Below are 18,355 nucleotides of genomic sequence, written 5' to 3'. Positions count from 1 at the left end.
TCTGCTAGTTCTCTGGGAATTACAGTAGACAAGCACCTGCACATGCAGGATCACATCAGTACTGCCACAAAAGGAGCACATTATCAGATAAGCATTGTAAGGAAATTAAAACCCTTGCTCCCACAGGACAACCTTAAATCTGGGATCCAAGCTCTAGCCATTCCCAGGCTGGATTACGGAAGTGCTACACTCTGTGGGCTGCGTTGATGCAAACTGGCCCCTCTATGGGCCTCTCTTAAAGCTGCTGCCAGACTTGTCACCAGAACAAAAAGAAACAAACACATCTCCCCTGATTTGAAATCCCTGAACTGGCTCTCTTATGAGGCAAGAATACAACAAAAAATTGTGTGCATGACTCATAAAGCCTTACATTTCAATACCCCTAGGTACTTGGCACAAAAGCTAGATTATGAGGCGGATGCAGAACATCGTGAAGTAGCAGCTCCCTGCTGCTGAAACCACAGATTTTCCCAAAAAAGAAAACGTACAACAGAGACTTCTCGGCTATCACCCCGAAAATTTTGAATTCTTTGCCTACGGAAATCCGTCTGATTCAGTCTACCGCCACCTTCAAAAAGGAAGTGAAAACACTTCCGATGAACAAATGGTTGGCTTAAGATCACACCTTGTTTCGCTTGATCTTACCCATGTCTAATTTTCATTTTCTAATCATGACTACTATCCTGCTGATTTCCAATGGAGGTCATGTTCCTCAAATGGTTATTCTTCTCGGATTGTACCTATCTCGTATTTGCTATGGTACCGTTGTATCTTACTTGTTTAAGGGGAGAGGATGTGGTCCGTTGGCTAGACTGCCTTTTGGTGCTGGAAACCAGGGTTCGAGCCTCGGGGTCGCGTCCACATCCTGTGATTCTGGGTAAATCACTTAATCTCCCTGTGCCTGAATGTGTAATGTAAATACGGTGCTCATGTAAAGCGCTCCAATACCTTCGGGTCGAGTTCGCGCTATATAAATATGCACAAAAAAAAACTGTAAAGCGCTGATACCATCACGGGTCATGTTTGCGCTATATAAAGCTTTATAAATAAAACTTACTTACACACTTATATGATATGCTCTTGGCACAAAGACATGAACAAAGCCAATAGCTCTTGTATCGCCTAGACCTATTGGCTTTGCCAATGCTTGTTGTAGGATGAAGTTGGAATCTTCCTCAGGGTGGTTGATTGGTTTGTGAAAGTACTGCATAACTTTTTGGACCCTTCTTGTCCCATTCAACTTTTTTTTATGCCCGCGCACCACCCTGCTTAGTTGGCAGCCACCACTGGCCAAAGGTCTTTATTGTCATCCATTCTTGAATTAATTCACCCATCCAACTATTCATTGAACCATGCAGCCTGGTCTCCTAGCTCCATATATACATTCAATGATTAAACTAAGTTCTATAATGAAACGGTGTAGTAAAATGCACTATATTTGCATTTAATTTAAAAAAAAATGTCTTTGGTGGAGAACTGCCCCCCAGTGGCCAGGCTCGCTAGCTGGAGTACGAGCGCGGGTCTGACAACATTTGCCAGGCTTCCTTTCGGTTTCCCAGTTCAACCCAGCTGGTGGAATGGGTTGCCTCGGAACCCATGATAAATGCTGTTAGTGAGCGGGCCGTTACAAGTCGCACGAGTGATCAGCGGCAGATCGGGGGGGGGGGGTCGGTCACCATCGGCTTTACCCCTCCCCCGTTCGCTACGACGCAGTGACGCGCGTGGGGCTGGCAAGCGCTTCGCTGCAGCAACCTGCTGAGCCTAGGAGGAAAGCAGCGCCGAGTCTCACCCCATCGCCTGGACCCCTTTCCCAGACCCTACCACTACCGACTTCCCATCTCAGACATTCTCCCTCCCAAGACCCCCCCTCTCGTCGTCAAAGCCCCTCCCACCCTCCACACCTAATCCGGCCAGACTCCTGCCCTCCTAGATATCCCCACCTCTGAGACCGACTCCCAGATTTACACTCCGTCGTTCTTCCCGAAACACCCTGGAAAAGAAAACCTCTGAGCTCTGCTTCCAGGCTGGGGCCCTCCCCGGAGCCACCATAGCGGGTACCAAGGTGAGTGAGCAAGGAGCCCGGACTGTCGGTGCAGATCAAGGCCCGCACGTCCCGAAATGCTGTCCTTCCGAGCCTTACATTCATGTGCATAGGACTTGTGGAGCTGCAACGGAAACGTGGCTATCCCTTTTAAATACAAAGGTGGTGAAATGAGGGTTGGACTGCGGGTACCCCAGCAGCGCGTCACCTGACAGATGTGCAGATGCGAAGGGTCGCTCCTGCCATATACCGTATGCACGTTTCCCGTTCGCCGGTTGGTATTTATATACGTTCCAAGCACGTGTGTTTGTTTTAATTACGCTGACTGTCCTCGTGGGTAGATGGATGTTCTCTGTGAGCGTTCTCTGCTCATCGGTCGATATTTCGTATGTGCATTCTGTGCACAAGGGTCTCTTTTTCTGTGGATCAGTGGATCTTATGCTCCTGGTGAGCTATTCCGTGCTCACGGTTCTGTGTTTCGTATGTACATGCCGTTCTGTCCATCACTCATTCACAGGTTGCTTATTTCGTATGCACATTCCGTATATACAGTTTCAATGCCCGGCTCATTCATGCATGCGACCTTTGTTCACATTCTGATATTTGTATGTCTGTTTATTTTCAGGTTTCGCTTACAGATAGCGAAAAAACTCTCGTGGACCATACTAGAAACTCATTGGGTTTAGAGCTAGCCCATTGCTTACCTTTTGATGATTTTCTTTGCTTTCTTCTTATGTGATGGCTTTCCTTCCATGTCTTGTATTGTACTTTCCTGCAGCACGGCTTCTTTATCATTTTTTTTTTTTTGATTGGATAACTTTTATCATTCGACTCCTCACTTTCCTAGAATATCTTTTTTCTTTAATAACCCGACAATAGTGCACGCTCTCTTTATTATGTGATGTTTGCCTCTCAAATACCCTCATCCTAAGTGCTCAGTGTTGCACCCGCGTCATCCATTGCTTCGCCCCCTTTGGCTTTTAATTAAAAAAAATGTTCTAGTTGCTTCGACCCACCTGCTCCTCTGTTGCTTCTCCACCCCTTTTTAAAAAAAAATAAAAAAAAAAATATATATATATATATATATATATATATATATATATATATATATATATATATTCTGTCAAATTCTTCTTACATCTTAGAAGAAAAACGAAGCCTTGTGCGGTTCCTTAATTCTTTTATTCAGCCACTTTGCCAAACGCGTTTCGAGTGCAACGCACTCTTGTTCACTGACAATGGAAACTGTAGCGAGCGGCCATTTTACATTATTTCCCACGTGATTTGACTAAACTACAATTTAAGTGCATATGAAGAAAGACTTGCAGTTTTTCGTTATTTCATTACTTTAAGCATGCAGCGCAAGACATTTTTTGTTTCTAGTATGGAAGGGCACTGAAGATCAGGCAAAATCCTTTATCAATAGACTTCAAAAGAATGAACTCAATTTGAGTTTTACTAGTGAAATCAGTCGTACCAGTGTAAGCTTACCATACGCGCTCGGAGCGTGCTTATATATATATATATATTGATTTTAAATGCTATTTTCTCAGGAAATACTGAACAGATTTACACCAGACCTGCAAAAGGCACATCCCTGACCTGAGGACTACCTCTCTGCCAAATTTCAACCAATTCTGTTCAGCCGTTCGGGCTGTAGCTTGGACTAAAGGTCCTATGGAAAAATGCATGTGGAAAACGTGTTTTGGGACCCCCCCTTTTTCTCAGCCCCCGCTTGACGAATCCCCCCGAGACTTTCAGGGTAGGAGCTGAGCGGAGCGCCCCATTAGTTTTGAAAATTTCGTGAGGGTTCGTCAACCGGCGCCAAAGTTATTCAAAATAAATTTTTCAGATTTCCTATGGAAACACGGTCCTAACTATAACTATCTACTGGCGACCGCCAGTAGATAATATATATATATATATATATATATTCCACCAAATGATTTTTTTATGCCAGCGCGCTCACAATCGGTGCGAGTGGTGTGGTAAAGGAATCGAGATCCGCAATTAATAGCACCACCAAAGAACAAATCCACTCGCACTCCAGGAGATTCAGTTGTAAGGCCTATTTAATCCATTAGTACCAGCCATCACCTTCAACAGCTCCCAAACCAACGCGTTTTGACCAGATTGGTCTTGATCACGGTTAGCGGTGCTCCACCTGTCTTGTCTAATTATACACATAAGCCCATTCTGCCTATAATGGTGCATTCTGGGAGGTGTAGTTTACTCATTTTAAGTGAATACTAAATTTAATTGTGAAAAAACAAAATTAAGTATACAATTAGTACTTGTCATTAAACCTAAATTAGTTTTATCACTTATGGTTTTTCTGTTTGATTGTTACAGTTCAGAAAATAGATTTCAGCTCTGTTGTGAATTGTCGTCTATACTGGGCTCAGTGCCCTCCTCATCATGACGGCTCTCTTTGTCAATACGGCTCAGTTCCCCCCTGGGATGTATGCGGTTTTTGGAGCTCTGGTCTTGGCAGTGTTGATACGAGTTGTTGTTGATGGTTCCATGGTTTTCTTGATGGTTCTAAATTCATATGTTGATGTTGTGAGGACACCAGATTAAAGATGAACGTGTAATTCTTCGTCCCCATTTAATCCATCAGGTTGTTTTGTATGGAAGATGATTATTAGTCTTTACTCCAGGAGTCTCAGTTTTTTGATCCAGTCTCCACCTCTCTCGCTTGCTGGGATCGTTGCCAAGCCCCAGTATCTCATTTGTTGCCAGCTGTAGTTTGTATGTGTTTGCATGTGTTTGGTCATTGCATAGTTTGTGTCTCCATTCTGGATCGCACGAGATGGCTGTTACTTCACTGGATTAAATAAGCCTTACAACTGAATCTCCTGGAGTGCGAGTGGATTTGTTCTTTGGTGGATATATATTATGGGTGGCCAAATCTTTACAACGCTACCTCGATGTGGGGCGAATACCTAGAGGGCTGAGGATATTAATCGCCCCAAGTTACGAGACACCTGACAGAGACATGATGAAGGAATGGGCAGAAACCAATCTTGAATCCTCACGCATATTGCTAATTATTTTAGTCATATATGCTGAAAAGGATCGATTAAAACTGCAGGAACAAATAGAGAAAATAAATGGAGAAATTAGCGCATTAACTCAAACAGATGAAGTTACCAGATTAAGGGAGGAAATGAATAAACGATTTAAAGAGGGAAGACAAACCAAATCAGGGAAAGGAAAGCGTACAAGATTCACCGGGACTGGTCAGACTACAAGAATGGGCGCATTTTTACCTTCGCAAAAAAATATGATGCAATGAAAATATCTAAATTTGGAGACCAACAAACAGCCAAGCAAAATCGATTGGAGGAAAGAGCAGGATATAGAGGAACATCCAACTCCGATTTAAGCTCTGCCGTCGAATGCGAGACAGAAGTGGAAACTCGCAGACAGGCAATGATGCAGGTACCAGCTCAAATTTCACTTACAGATGAAGTGTATTTTTTATGCCGCGAAAGGCTACTATCCCTACACCTCAGAAACCAGGCAAACAAGAAACCGAGACCAGGACCATCAAACGTAGTTAAAGAAGGAGGGCAGCCAAACGAAGAACCAAACACCAAAGGGCAACAGAAGCGGCAAACAAGAAGAAACTGGAGACGGGCACTGCAGGCTCCCACAATGATGCTCCTACAGTCATAAATTTAACGGATGTGGTTTTAAACAAAGCAGAAGAACAATTGCTTGCACTCGGATTATCTTTCTGTCCGGAAAGCTCTTTTGATTACGCGGCCACAAGAATGGGCGTTTACAGGGGTGTACGTAAATTAAAACTTGAAAAATACTTCCAAACCCAGAAACGAGCTAAAACCCACACAGGGGATGCCCAAGATGAACACCCATACGACCCCCCCCCCCCCCCCCAATACAATTTTGACACTTCTGACTTGGCAACACTGTGTGACATGCAGGATTTGATGGATGAAAACAGCACATCAAGTGCCACCATAGAAGACACGGAAGTCACCAGCAATACCATGAGATCAATTATCACTAAGACACCATTTAAGCCTCGTTCAACGTTCAATCCTATCATGTTGAAAGACTCCATCGATATTTTCCATGACCAGGTGGTCACAAGTATAAAATGCCTCAAATACTATATCCAAAACACCAAAAAACGCAAGATAAATAAGCAGGAATTACAATATTACCAACTTATGGCTAAAATAAAACAGAACCCTGGTATAGTGGTCCGCAACGCGGACAAGGGAGGCAATTTAGTCCTATGGAATATCAAAGACTATACTCAGGAGGCCATGAACCAACTAACTGATACCAACTGTTATTCTCGAAGTGACATTACCAAATTGAGAAAAATCAGTAATGAATACAAAAGTAAACTCATAGGTTGGAAAAATGCGGGACTGCTTTCATCAGATGAATTTAAATTAAAAAAAATGAAAATCCAGTCACACCAATCATGTATTTCATCCCCAAAATACATTAAAATCCTTTACATCCCCCAGGAAGGCCAATTATATTGGCCCGAAAAAGTCTATTAGAAAACATTTCGAAATATGTGGATTCTTATTTACAGGAGCATGTCCAACGATTAACATCCTACATCAGAGACGCAGGTGACTTTGTGGCTAAGATGAGTAACTTTGCTTGGCAGGATAACTATCTGCTTATTTCGATGGCTGTAACATCCCTCTTCACATCCATCAAACACATGGATGGTCTCAAAGCCCTGAGCTACTACCTCACAAGAAAAGGAATGGACTATACCAAACACAATGCTATGCTTATTAACATGGTTGAGATTTGTCTAAACAATAATATATTCATGTTTCAGATCGCCCTGTTTCAACAACTCTGGGGCGTAGCGATGGGGGCCAGCTTCTCCCCCAGTTATGCCTGTCTTCATATGGGATGGTGGGAGGAGCTGGTCCTACTCAATGACTGAATATGTTAACAACAACATCAAGACATGGTGGAGGTATATAGACGACCTTTTTATAGTTTGGGAGGGAACCAAGACAGAAGCTGAGGGTTTCATTGAAAAGTTAAACATTAACCAGCTAAATCTACAGTTCACAGCAGCAATAAGTAACAGCAGTATACATTTCCTTGATGTGGAGGTTTAATTTCCAATGGTCAATTAGAAACTAGGCTCCATCGAAAGCCCACTGCTGGGAATGCTGTACTTCACGCCAGCAGTTCACCCCCCCCAACATCTGATACAGAGCATCCCCTATGGGAAATGCTCCGTTCAAAGCGGATTTGCCGCTGTGATAACAATTTAAAAACTGGCCAATCTAACAGTAAAAGAAGGTTTTTAGAAAGGGGCTATATTATCAAATGTGTGGATGCAGCTATTGCAAAAAGCAACAGGGTCCCAAGGGAATTGCTTCTTCAGAAAGATAACAAGGAAGACAGCTCCAAGAGTCAGGAAGGCGAGTCTTTCCGATTTATTCTCCAATACAATAGACAAGAGAAATCCATAAGAAAAATAATAAGGAGAAATTGGCCTTTAGTGCTAGGGGATCCCATCATAGGCCATTTATTGCCACACAGACCGGCAATAACCTACCGCAGAGCTCCTTCCATGAAGGATGCCCTGGTACAGAATGATCCAAGAGGCCATCCTCGAGGTACTTGGCTTAACCAAAGGAAGGGCTTTTTCAAATGTAAGGTATGCAAGGCCTGCCAGCACAGAGTAAATACAACCACATACAAAACGCCATTCAGTGCAGAGGAGAAAACCATTGAAAAATCCCTGACTTGCAAATCGGTCCATGTGGTATACGTGCTGGAGTGCCCCTGCAATCTAAGATATGTAGGCAGTACAATCCTACAGGGACATAAGAGGGTGCCCCATCACCTACGGGCCATCAAAAACAAAGATCTGACATACACGGTGGCACGCCATTTTAATGAAATACATGAGGGTGACCCGAAAGATCAAAAATATTTTTTAATTGATTCTTTTCCCCCAAACAAGAGAGGAGGGGGACAGAGACAAAGCCCTTAGACAACTTGAGATGCGATATATTTTAAATCTGGACACTTAAGGGGCCTATTTGAATGTCGGGCGGATCGCCACCGCCCGCAAGGCGGTGGCGATCCGCCCGACATTCTCTTCCGCCCGCCACCCATTTCCCCCCGCCATATTAATATGGTGGGTGGGACCCCGGCGGACGGAAAGACCATCCGCCGGTCTTCCGCCGGTCACACAGGTGACCGGGCGGAAAAGGGGCCTGATATGGTGGCGGTGTCTGCTGGACACCGCCATCCATATTAGGAAGGCAGCGGAAAGCAGCCTTTCCGCCGCCGCCACGGATAGGTATGCTGTTTCCTGAGTTGGGGGCCGTTGTGGGCCCCCAGGATGTTGGGGGCGGGTGGAGGGGGGCACATGGGGGCATTTGCATGGACGACGTGGCAGGCACCGCGCGGTGCCTGCCACGTTGTGCATGCAAATGCGCACATGCCTTTTTTTGTATTGCGGTGGGTGCTGCTGACAGCACCGCCCGCCTCAATACAAAAAATGCGGGATGCGCCTGCCAGTGTGGCGGGCGCATCCTAATTGTCCATGCGGGACTGCCGCACCCTTAACGGGCGGTCCCATTTCCCGGGGGGATGGCGGGCAGACAAAGTCCGCCCGCCATCATAATAGACCCCTAAGCATCCAACAGGGCTTAACACTACTGATGAACTGCACACTTGTCTTTAATATGGGAAAGATCACACATTTTTGAAACATGAGGAGTCTGAATATTATTATTTATAATTCTGATGATATAATTAGATCTGTTGTAAACCAAATGTTATAACACTAAGGTTACTAATAGTTTGCCGCTAATTCCCTCTTTTTAAGATACACACTGGTTATGGAGGTTTTAACACAAATAAGGATCATGTACTTTTTTTTCCAGATGTTGTATGTTTTTAACATGAATGTTCTGATGCACTTCTTTTGTCTATTTGCACTAAACACTTTAAAGATTCTTGGGTTTGCAACAGAATGAATGAAATCTACTAGTACAACCTAAGATTTTAGCATTAGTGAATCTAGAACTTCATTTTTCTTACCATTGCTAAATCTTATTCAATAGGATGATCAACAGGTATTTAAACCAAGATGTTTCACAGGAGAGTGAGGCAAATTTTTGATCAATAGGTATTGTATTTGCTTGCCAATTCAGATTTTATTCTGCAATTTCTTCCAGGTAATTTTTATTGAGCATGCGTACTTTTCACCATAAAGACGATGAGGAGGTTATTTTTATTCGTTATTCTAAAGTAGTGATTTTAACTAACTTTGACTGGGTATTTATACCATGATTAATTGTTAAATTGTTAGACAGCAGTCGCTCCCAACCTTATTGTTAACCAGCCTTTAAAGTCTGTTATCCATGTTCATTGCAAACCTTGCACATTTAATGCACTTGTCACTTTGAAAAAACTGGTACAAAAAATAGTTTAAAAAGTACCTCCCCATGTTGTGCGCGTCAAGTGATCAAGACACCGTGAGTGTCGAAACGCGTAATGACTGCTGAGGTTTCTGCAGGAGCGGAATAACATTTTTGAAACTGCTACAGCTGGGTCCGTGCTTCACTTTCTTGGCACAATCGGTGAGACATAGGTGGAGTGTGATGCATATATATATATTACCTACTGGCAGTCGCCAGTAGGTCTTTATAGTTAGGACCTATTTTCCATAGGAAATCCGCAACATTCTATTTGGAATAAAGTTGGCGCTGATTGACGAATCTTCACAACTTTTACGAAACTTTTGGCCAGCTCCGGTCCGCTCCTATCCTGAAAATTTCACGGTGATTCGTCAAGCGGGGGCCGAGAAAAAAGGGGGGTCCCAAAACACGTTTTCCCCATGCATTTTCCCATAGGACCTGTTGACGCAGCTACAGCTCGAATTGCTGAACGGAATTACACCAAATTTGGCAAAGAGGTAGTCCTCAGTTCAGACTCGTGCCTTTTGCTTAAATCGTGTAAATCCGTTCAGTAGTTCCTGAGAAAATTAGAGTTAAAAAGATAGATATATCTGGGCGGAGCCCAACCACACATCTCATCGTGAGATCTGATTGGCTGTCAGTACTTCATCCAAGAAGTGTTGGCAGCCATCTTGGGACCAATATACATGATAGCACCTCATTAAAAAGCATTGCAGTTAATAGAAGGTTTTTAGACTTTAGTTACATTATAAATCATTTGTTGATGGTACCATACTCATTTTAGGAACTGTGGTGTGTTCTAAGGTGATTTTACCATGTGAAAAATCCTTCTGCTGTGATATCATGAATCATGTTTGAGAGAACTATTTTCTCATGCTTTTCCCACAGAGGTTTGGAAGGTGATCTATAAGCTAAACTGAGAGCGTAAATTCACATTATCTTTCTCAGTCATGTGAGAATGAAGTCTGAAATTCTCAGTAAAACATGTACATCCAACAAGTGCAGAGACTGTCAGTTGATTCCTTTGTGTTCTACTGCAGCTTCCCAGAGCATTCTAAAGAACAACTAGAGCGCTAACAGTCCTACTTATGACAAACGTATTGCACACTTGAAGCCATCTTGATTGGAATAAAGTGGTAACTCTTAAAACATTTAATTTAAAAAGGAACAAAATGAGGGGGTTCATTTTGCCATAGAAAGTATGATTAGTGCTGCAGAAAGAAAAATTAGGGCACATTTTGAGTGACTTCTCAAATCCTCTTCTATTTCATTAAAAAATTCTGACATGCAGACTGAAACATGCACTTTTAATACCAGCAGCAGACTTCCCTGGTGAGCAGTAGCTTTACTACAGTGATCTAATGAGCAACTAGAGTGCTAACATTCAGAATTTATGGCAAATGTGTGACATATCTGAATACCTTCCTGATGGAATCAAAGTAAAAAACTGAAAACATTTCCTACTGAGGAGACTGCAGTAAATGAGGAAATTAGGAAACTTCATAACAAGTAAATCTCCCAAGATGGCCACCAGAGACAAAAGAGCCCAAATGCAGCACAAATATCACCCAGATGTAGCCCACATGTAGCCCAATGACAGAAGTGTGCAAAACACTTGTGTGTATTTGCAGTTTTATATAGTGCAGACTTGTCAGGTATTGGAGTGCTTTACATGAGCATTGGTTACATCACACAAGATCAAATTCATTTTGGTTGTAGACATGGGGAGATTAAGTGATTTGACCAGAATCACAGAATGTTCAGCTGAAGCAGAAACTCCAACCTGGTTCCCCAGTTGCAAAGTCTGCAGCTCTGGAAGTAACACCACATCCTCTCCCCTAAGTGCAACATTTAATCAAGTGGTCAACTGGATAAAAAAACATAAAGATTACAAATAATTTAAAAGTTCTTTGTCGCTATTTGAAAACTCAGAAAATATGTCCTCATTTTAGTTTTTTAGAGCACTAACCATAATTTTGATGCAAATAAGATCCTCTCATATATGTAATTTCTAAAGGAAATGCTCTAGGTATTACAGTTTTGATTACATCAAGATGACGTCAGGCGTTCCACACTTTTGTAATAAATATAAAATGTTAGCAATCTAGTTGTTCATTGGGATACTGTTGAGAGGCAGAGGCCAGGGGCACGGACTCTGAAAATTGAAGGCAGGTAGGAGAGTGCAGAGGCAACAATTTGACCACACTGGGCAGGCAGGAAGGGTAGTGGCAGCACACCAGACTATGGAGGGCAGTGGAAAGGGGGGCAGGGGCAACAAACCAACAATACAGGACTGGCAAGAGAGGCTGTGGCAATATAATAGACCATTGTGGGCAGAAGGAAGAGGCAGTGGTAGTACAAACATACAGCCAATAGACCCGTTTCAGCCAGGAAACATCCAATGTTTTTAAGCTCAAATGGGCTTTATTTGATCTGTCTCCTGTCTACAATCTCCTCTTTTTCAATGCAACTCAAAGGGGAAATTCAATTCCCCAGTTTTTTTTCAAAATCTCCCTCTTACCACGTTCAAAATGTTCGCAAGTATGGTACATTGGATCATGGTAGGCCGGAGGAATTGGGGTAGGGACATGAACTCGGATAACAAAGGACAGTAGGGACATGGAGAGGTGCACCAAACTGACCCTACAGGGCAGGCATCAGGGATTCCAGCAGCACAATACACCACACAGGGCATGCGGGATGGGAGTGCAGCACAACAATCCATAGAAAGCAATAGGGAGGGGACAGGACCATGCACATGGACAACAGAGAACAGAGGGGAAAGAGGCAATGGTAGCTAGCTGACCATAATGGACAAACAGGAGAGAAAGCTGCAGCATAACAGAGGGAGGGAAAAGGGGTCTGCACATGGAAACAGAGGGCTGGGGGCAGGGCAGGAGCAGCAAGAGGACCATGGAGGTCAGGCAGGATGGGCACTAGAAACAAGACACACCATGGAGAGCAACAGTGAGACTATTATGGCATACATACAGACCATGGAGGGAAGGTGGGAGGGGGTCAGGGGCAGCTAGCTGACCACACAGTGAAGGTGGGAGGGGCCATGGCAGCACAGAAGACCATGCATGGAAAGCGGGAGGGTTAGTGGCAGCACAATGGTGGCTATGATGGGCAAGAAGGAGGGTGCAGGGGCATGCACAAAGGACCATGGAGGATAGAAGGGAGGGTCAGGACCTGGGCACAGACAAGAGAGTTCAGGGGAAGGGGCCTCACAACAGACCGCGCGGGGCAGGCAGGAGGAGCAGTTGCAGCACAACAGACCAGGGAGGGCAGAAGGGTGTGGCAGTAAAATGGACCATGGAGGACAGGAGGAAGGGGATAGGGGCATGGCATGTGGACAGGCAGGGTGGAGATGGCAGGGTCAGGTTACAGTCATCTGACAATGCTAGGCAGGTGGGAGGGGAGTGGCAGCTCAACAGAACACCTAGAGTAGATAGGAGTGGCAGGTCCATGGAACATGGTGGGCAAAAAGGATGGAGCAGGGGCATGCACAAAGACATCGTAGAGCAGGGGGAAGGAGAATAGGGGCAGCAAGCTAAGCACCGAGGCTAAGCAGGAGGTCAATGATGGGCCATAGAATTGGGCAATGGAGGGCAGGAGGAGTGGACTGGTACATCATGCTAAATGGAGGGCAGTGGCAGCACATCAGACCATGCATGGCAGGAGGGAGGAGTCTAGTCCATGAATTCAGACAACAGAGGATAGGGAGGAGGTGGATGGGGCAGCAAGCTAACTGTTCAGAGAAGGTGGGTCTTAGGAACTTTATTGTTTTTAAAATGTGTGTCTGTGCGAGCTACTTAAAATATGAACAAGTATGCAGCATAATCTCACTTGTATTCAGGAAAAAGAGGACGTTTGTGACTGTGACTCCGGGCTCAATTGGCAGAAACACCCCCTGACCCTCCACCCCCCATCGCAAAATGTAATGCCTGTGAAAAGGGTAGGTAGACGCAGTGTTATATAGAACATAGTCCTGAGAGCATGATTGAAAATGAAAACTAGATATAGTATATGGTATAAACTATGCACCAAAAAGTGTGATATAAGATGAACCGGGGCGTGAAATATAATATGCAGTACATTGTGCACAATGACAGATTCATTGGAGAGCGTGAGATAGCACAGGTACTACCGCGTGCTATGCGATATGCGCCTTGGAGTGTAATATGCACAGGGCAGTGTTGTGTAACCTAACTAGTCTCTAAAGTTGTAATATAAAATATTGTGCTTGGGAGTGTAACGTTGCCTATGCACTGTGACAAAGATATGGATCCCAGATTGTAATATGTATGGCATAGCGCTGTGCGTTATAACATAGGCATCGAGGAAGGCACGTTAGATGGGGCAATATAACCCATGCGAAGGCAAGTGTGGCATGACATATTCACGGGGTGGTGTTACAGTGCACATGGGCTAGAGAGTGTCAGAGCATACGCACTAGCTGGTGGAATACAACACAGAGGTGTGTGGCACTCGGCGGGCACTGGTGGGTGTAACACAGCATTGGGCTCAGCCAGGAGCACGCTGTGACTCTCAAGTGAGGTTCGTCTCCTTTCCAGAGAGTAAAGTAAAAAGTATTACACATCCGGCGGTGGATGAGTGTTTTATTAACCGTGAGGGGGGTTTCTTGCATAGTTTGGTCGAATTTTTGTCGAATCCCCTTTGAATGGCTTGGTGTGCGTGTGTATTAAATGTGCCCGTCAATAGCTACCCATAGTTGTATAAATAAACAACAAGGGTGTCTACTTGGAGAGTACCCACCGGCGGGGGCGCCGGGATTAGGCTCGGTAGGGGAATTCAGACACGTCAGAGCTTCACTAGCGGTGTAAATACATTCCACTTGGAATCATTGTATGCATAGTCGCCTTTTAATGAATATCACGCAAATCGTCATGGTGATAGGTACATACGGTTTGTCGAGCATGTCCTAGGTATTTCTATAAATATATATTTTTTTAAAATAATAAAAAACAAAGGCCGGCCCCGGGGGATGGGGTCCCTGGGGCCATAAGTGGCCTGAGGAGGGGAGCAACGCAGCCGCCCTCCTAAAGATTTTTTTTTAAAAAGGCCATGACCTGGGGGTTGGGGTTCCCGGGGCCGATTAAGGCCTTGGGAGGGGGGGCCACACGGCCCCCTTCCAAATTAATTTTTTTCATCAAAAAAATTAGGGTGCAGGCCCTGGGGGATGGGGTCCCCAGGGTCAATAAATTAGAAAAAGAAGGGGGGCCACACAGCCCTCCCTCTTAAAAAAATTAAATAAATAAAAGACCGGCATTGCACCAGAGGCCACGCCCCCTCCTTGCAGCACTCTGCAAACGTGCCCCCTGGCCAGTTGTAAGTTGGGGAATTAATTCCCCTTCAATACTGGGTGTCCCTGAGGGCCAACTAGCCCAACAGGTATCTCCAGTATGCGCCAGGGAGCTGAGTTGCAGACAGTTGTTCTGAGGCCACGCACCTTTTTACACCTCTATGCAACGCAGCTCTGTGGCGCTTACTGGAGGTACCTAGTGGGCTAGTTTGACCCTAGGGACCCTTAGGATTCAAGGAGACCTAATCTCTCAACTTAGAACGGCCACAGGGTGCGTTTACACAGTGGTGAAAGGAGGGGACGGGCCTGAGGTGACGTGTGCAAACACACCCTATGGCGCATTTTAAGTTGGGGAAATATTCCCCTTCAATCCTGAGGGCCCCTGGGGGCTAACTAGCCCACCAGGTGCTTCCAGTAAGCGCCACTGAGCTGCGTTGCAGAGAGGTGGTCCAGGCCGTGCCACTTTTTACACCTCTCTGCAACGCAGCTCTGTGGTGCTTACAGGAGGTACCTAGTGGGCTAGTTGGACCCTCAGGATTCAAGGGGACTTAATCTCCCAACTGAAAACGGCCACAGGGCGTGTTTACACAGTGGGGAAGGGAGGGGACGGGGCCTGAGGTGACGTGTGCAAACACGCCCTGTGGCGCGTTTTAAGAGGTAGTTTTAATCCCCTGCCCTATTATATACTAGGGGCTTACAGAGGAGGTCATGCTAATCACAAGGGGACCCCAACGCATAGTGTTCCCTAGTGTATGTAGGTGTTTTCACTGTATTCTGAGTGTCTTTTAACATAGCACTGGCTCTAGGACTGGTTAGTCAGACTCAGTTACCACCAGTATCCGTCTGAAAAAGTTGAGGGTACAGGATGATTTTGCAACAAGGCATCTTTCTGCTCTTCTGTTTGTTCCGTTATCCTTCTTCCTGCACTTTTCTTAATCTTTGAGGACTTCTGTTGCTTCTTTCTGCATTTCTTTTTTTTTATTTATGTGCGTTTTTTCTTCTTTCTTCACATGTCCTATCTCTGTAGGCATAGTTAGAAATTAGCATTTAAAAAACCTTTGAAATTCACTATAAAAACCATAGGTTTCAGGCACGTTATAGTAAGGAATTAGCATTTAAAAAACCTTAAAAATTCACTGAAAAAAACATAGGTTTCAGGGGCGTTACAGTTAGCTGGACTTTTCACTCGTACCAAACCATTGAAATTTCCCCGTTATAGTTAGTTCAGCTAACTATAACTTGCGCGCCCGCAATGCACTGCTGATGACGTCACATATTACATCACTCATGACATGGTCAGTGACATCACTGATGACCTCTCAAATGACATCACTGATGACATTATCCTTGTGATAGAGTGGCAGACCTCCTCTCCCCTAATATAACCTTTGATACACACATTCAAAAATAGAAACTAAAATTTTCAAAACAATGGACATACCATTACCAGTTACAACAACCTATTCAGTAATTCTAAGATCCACATACACATCCACTCATTCACCAACAGTCCTATACAGTCACTCATATGTACTCATACACCTATACATCCTGTTACACAACGCCACTCATCCATACAGTTACTCACACACATAGTCACTCATGCTAATAAAGAATCAAACATCCATTTACTTGCATATACAGTTATACACACAGCACCACACTTACTTCTACAGAAACGTACACATACTTAGTCTTTTAAACAATCACTTATAGAAACACATACTTATTCATACAGGAACTCTTCCAATCTCTCACTCCCACATATACTCACTTATATACACCAATAGTCACATATACTAGTTTAAAACATATGTAGTTACTCATAAAGACACTATTGAGACCGTCATTCACTCACTAACACACCCATACACACACTCATCCACCCATACAGTCCTGCACACATGCTGTCTTCAACACATACAAACAGTGAGTCACCCATTCATGCACCTAATACCCCCCACTGAACCATACAGACAATCAGACACTCCTACTGATACTCAAACAACCAACTAATAACATATATAGACACTCATGTAGCTACTCACCAACCCATGCAGTCACTTATACACAAAGTGAGAGACTGATACAGATATTTACATATTTAAACATTACTCACTAAGCCATGTATTCACTAAGATACACTTAATCAGTCAGTTATACAATCAATTTTTCAAAAACAAATCATCCATTTAGACACTTATATACCCATTTATTCTTCCATCGACCTTGAGATATACATATATAAAACATATATAATTTTCAGAAAAACACACATTCATTGGATGATTACATCAGTGATGTAATCAGTGATGTCATTTGAGATGTCATCAGTGATGTCACTGACCATGTCATGAGTGATGTGATATGTGACGTCATCAGTAGTGCATTGCGGGCGCGCGAGTTATAGTTAGCTGAACTAACTATAACGGGGTAATTTCAATGGTTTTGTACGAGTAAAAAGTCCAGCTAACTATAACGCCCCTGAAACCTATGTTTTTTTCAGTGATTTATATATATATATATATATATATATATATATATATATATATATCCCCAATCAAAGGGACCCAAAATTCCGGGGCACACTTGCAGCTGGTGCTCTGCATACGGGCCGGATCCAGGCCCCAAAATCAATTTTAAATCCAAGGATGCGGCACTCGGGAAAGAGATTTTCAATAGATATATTTATTTGCAACACAGCTCCACCAACGCGTTTCAGCCACCAAGGCCTTGCTCACGGTCAGTAAGTCCTTTCTCTATTGCACCATTTATACGCCCACCTGGCCTCAATGTGGCATTGTGGGAAATGTAGTGCAGTGAAAAACAAAGTTATATTTTTATCCAAAAGGAAACTTAATTACGAATGTTATATAACAGGAAAGGGCTCTTTTGTCTAAATTATGGTATAGTACCAGACATTTAGTATACATATGGTTATAAAGTCATTTGCTAGTAAAGAAACATTCAGTATCATTAGTATCCTGATGTATCATAGTCTTGATTACATCCTTATGTATCTGTGTAGTACAATTGTCAAGAAAGCGGCATAATAGATATAGAATGTAAAAGTTTCAGTGTACTATGTTTGCAGGAAAGGGAGAGACAGAAAAAAGCAAGAGGAGAGAAAGAAGAGAGTAAGAGAGAGAGTGGATCCTAATTAGGTTCATCGGAGAGCAATGAGTTCATCATGTTACAGGACGTCATTCTAAGTGTACATAAAGTTCTTCGTCATTGTTCATGCCTCTCGGGGTCTTGGTTTTAAGTTTAATGATATAGCGTGATTCAAGCTGACGTAGCTTCTTGACTCTATTTCCACCTCGTTCATTCGCTGGGATGGTGTCAATCCCATAATAGCACATTGATCGCCAGTTCCCATTTTGGCATAGTATCATGTGTTTAGCAGTTGCATAGGAAATGTCTTTGTTTTTAACTGCTCGAATGTGCTCAAGAATTCGCTTTTTCAGTGGGCAGATGGTGCTCCCCACGTATTTCTGTCCACATGTGCATTCGATGACGTAGATCACAAATTTG

The 18,355-nt window shown here is 43.7% G+C and overlaps 1 protein-coding gene across 1 annotated transcript in view; it reads left to right on the top strand.

The window, feature by feature from the left end:
• The first annotated feature begins 1,736 nt into the window (after positions 1 to 1,736).
• Positions 1,737 to 18,355, top strand: part of TMEM244 (transmembrane protein 244) — a 239,061-nt gene continuing 222,442 nt past the window's right edge. Inside the window, exon 1 of the mRNA XM_085646800.1 lies at positions 1,737 to 2,062. The gene's annotated coding sequence lies outside the window, so the exon portion shown is untranslated. The remainder of the gene's footprint in view (positions 2,063 to 18,355) is intronic.

Source organism: Triturus cristatus, chromosome 3_2 (assembly GCF_964204655.1).
Source record: "Triturus cristatus chromosome 3_2, aTriCri1.1, whole genome shotgun sequence".
Taxonomy (NCBI): Eukaryota; Metazoa; Chordata; class Amphibia; order Caudata; family Salamandridae; genus Triturus; species Triturus cristatus.
Note: the sequence above shows the minus strand (reverse complement) of the source record. Positions and strands in the feature narration are given on the sequence as shown.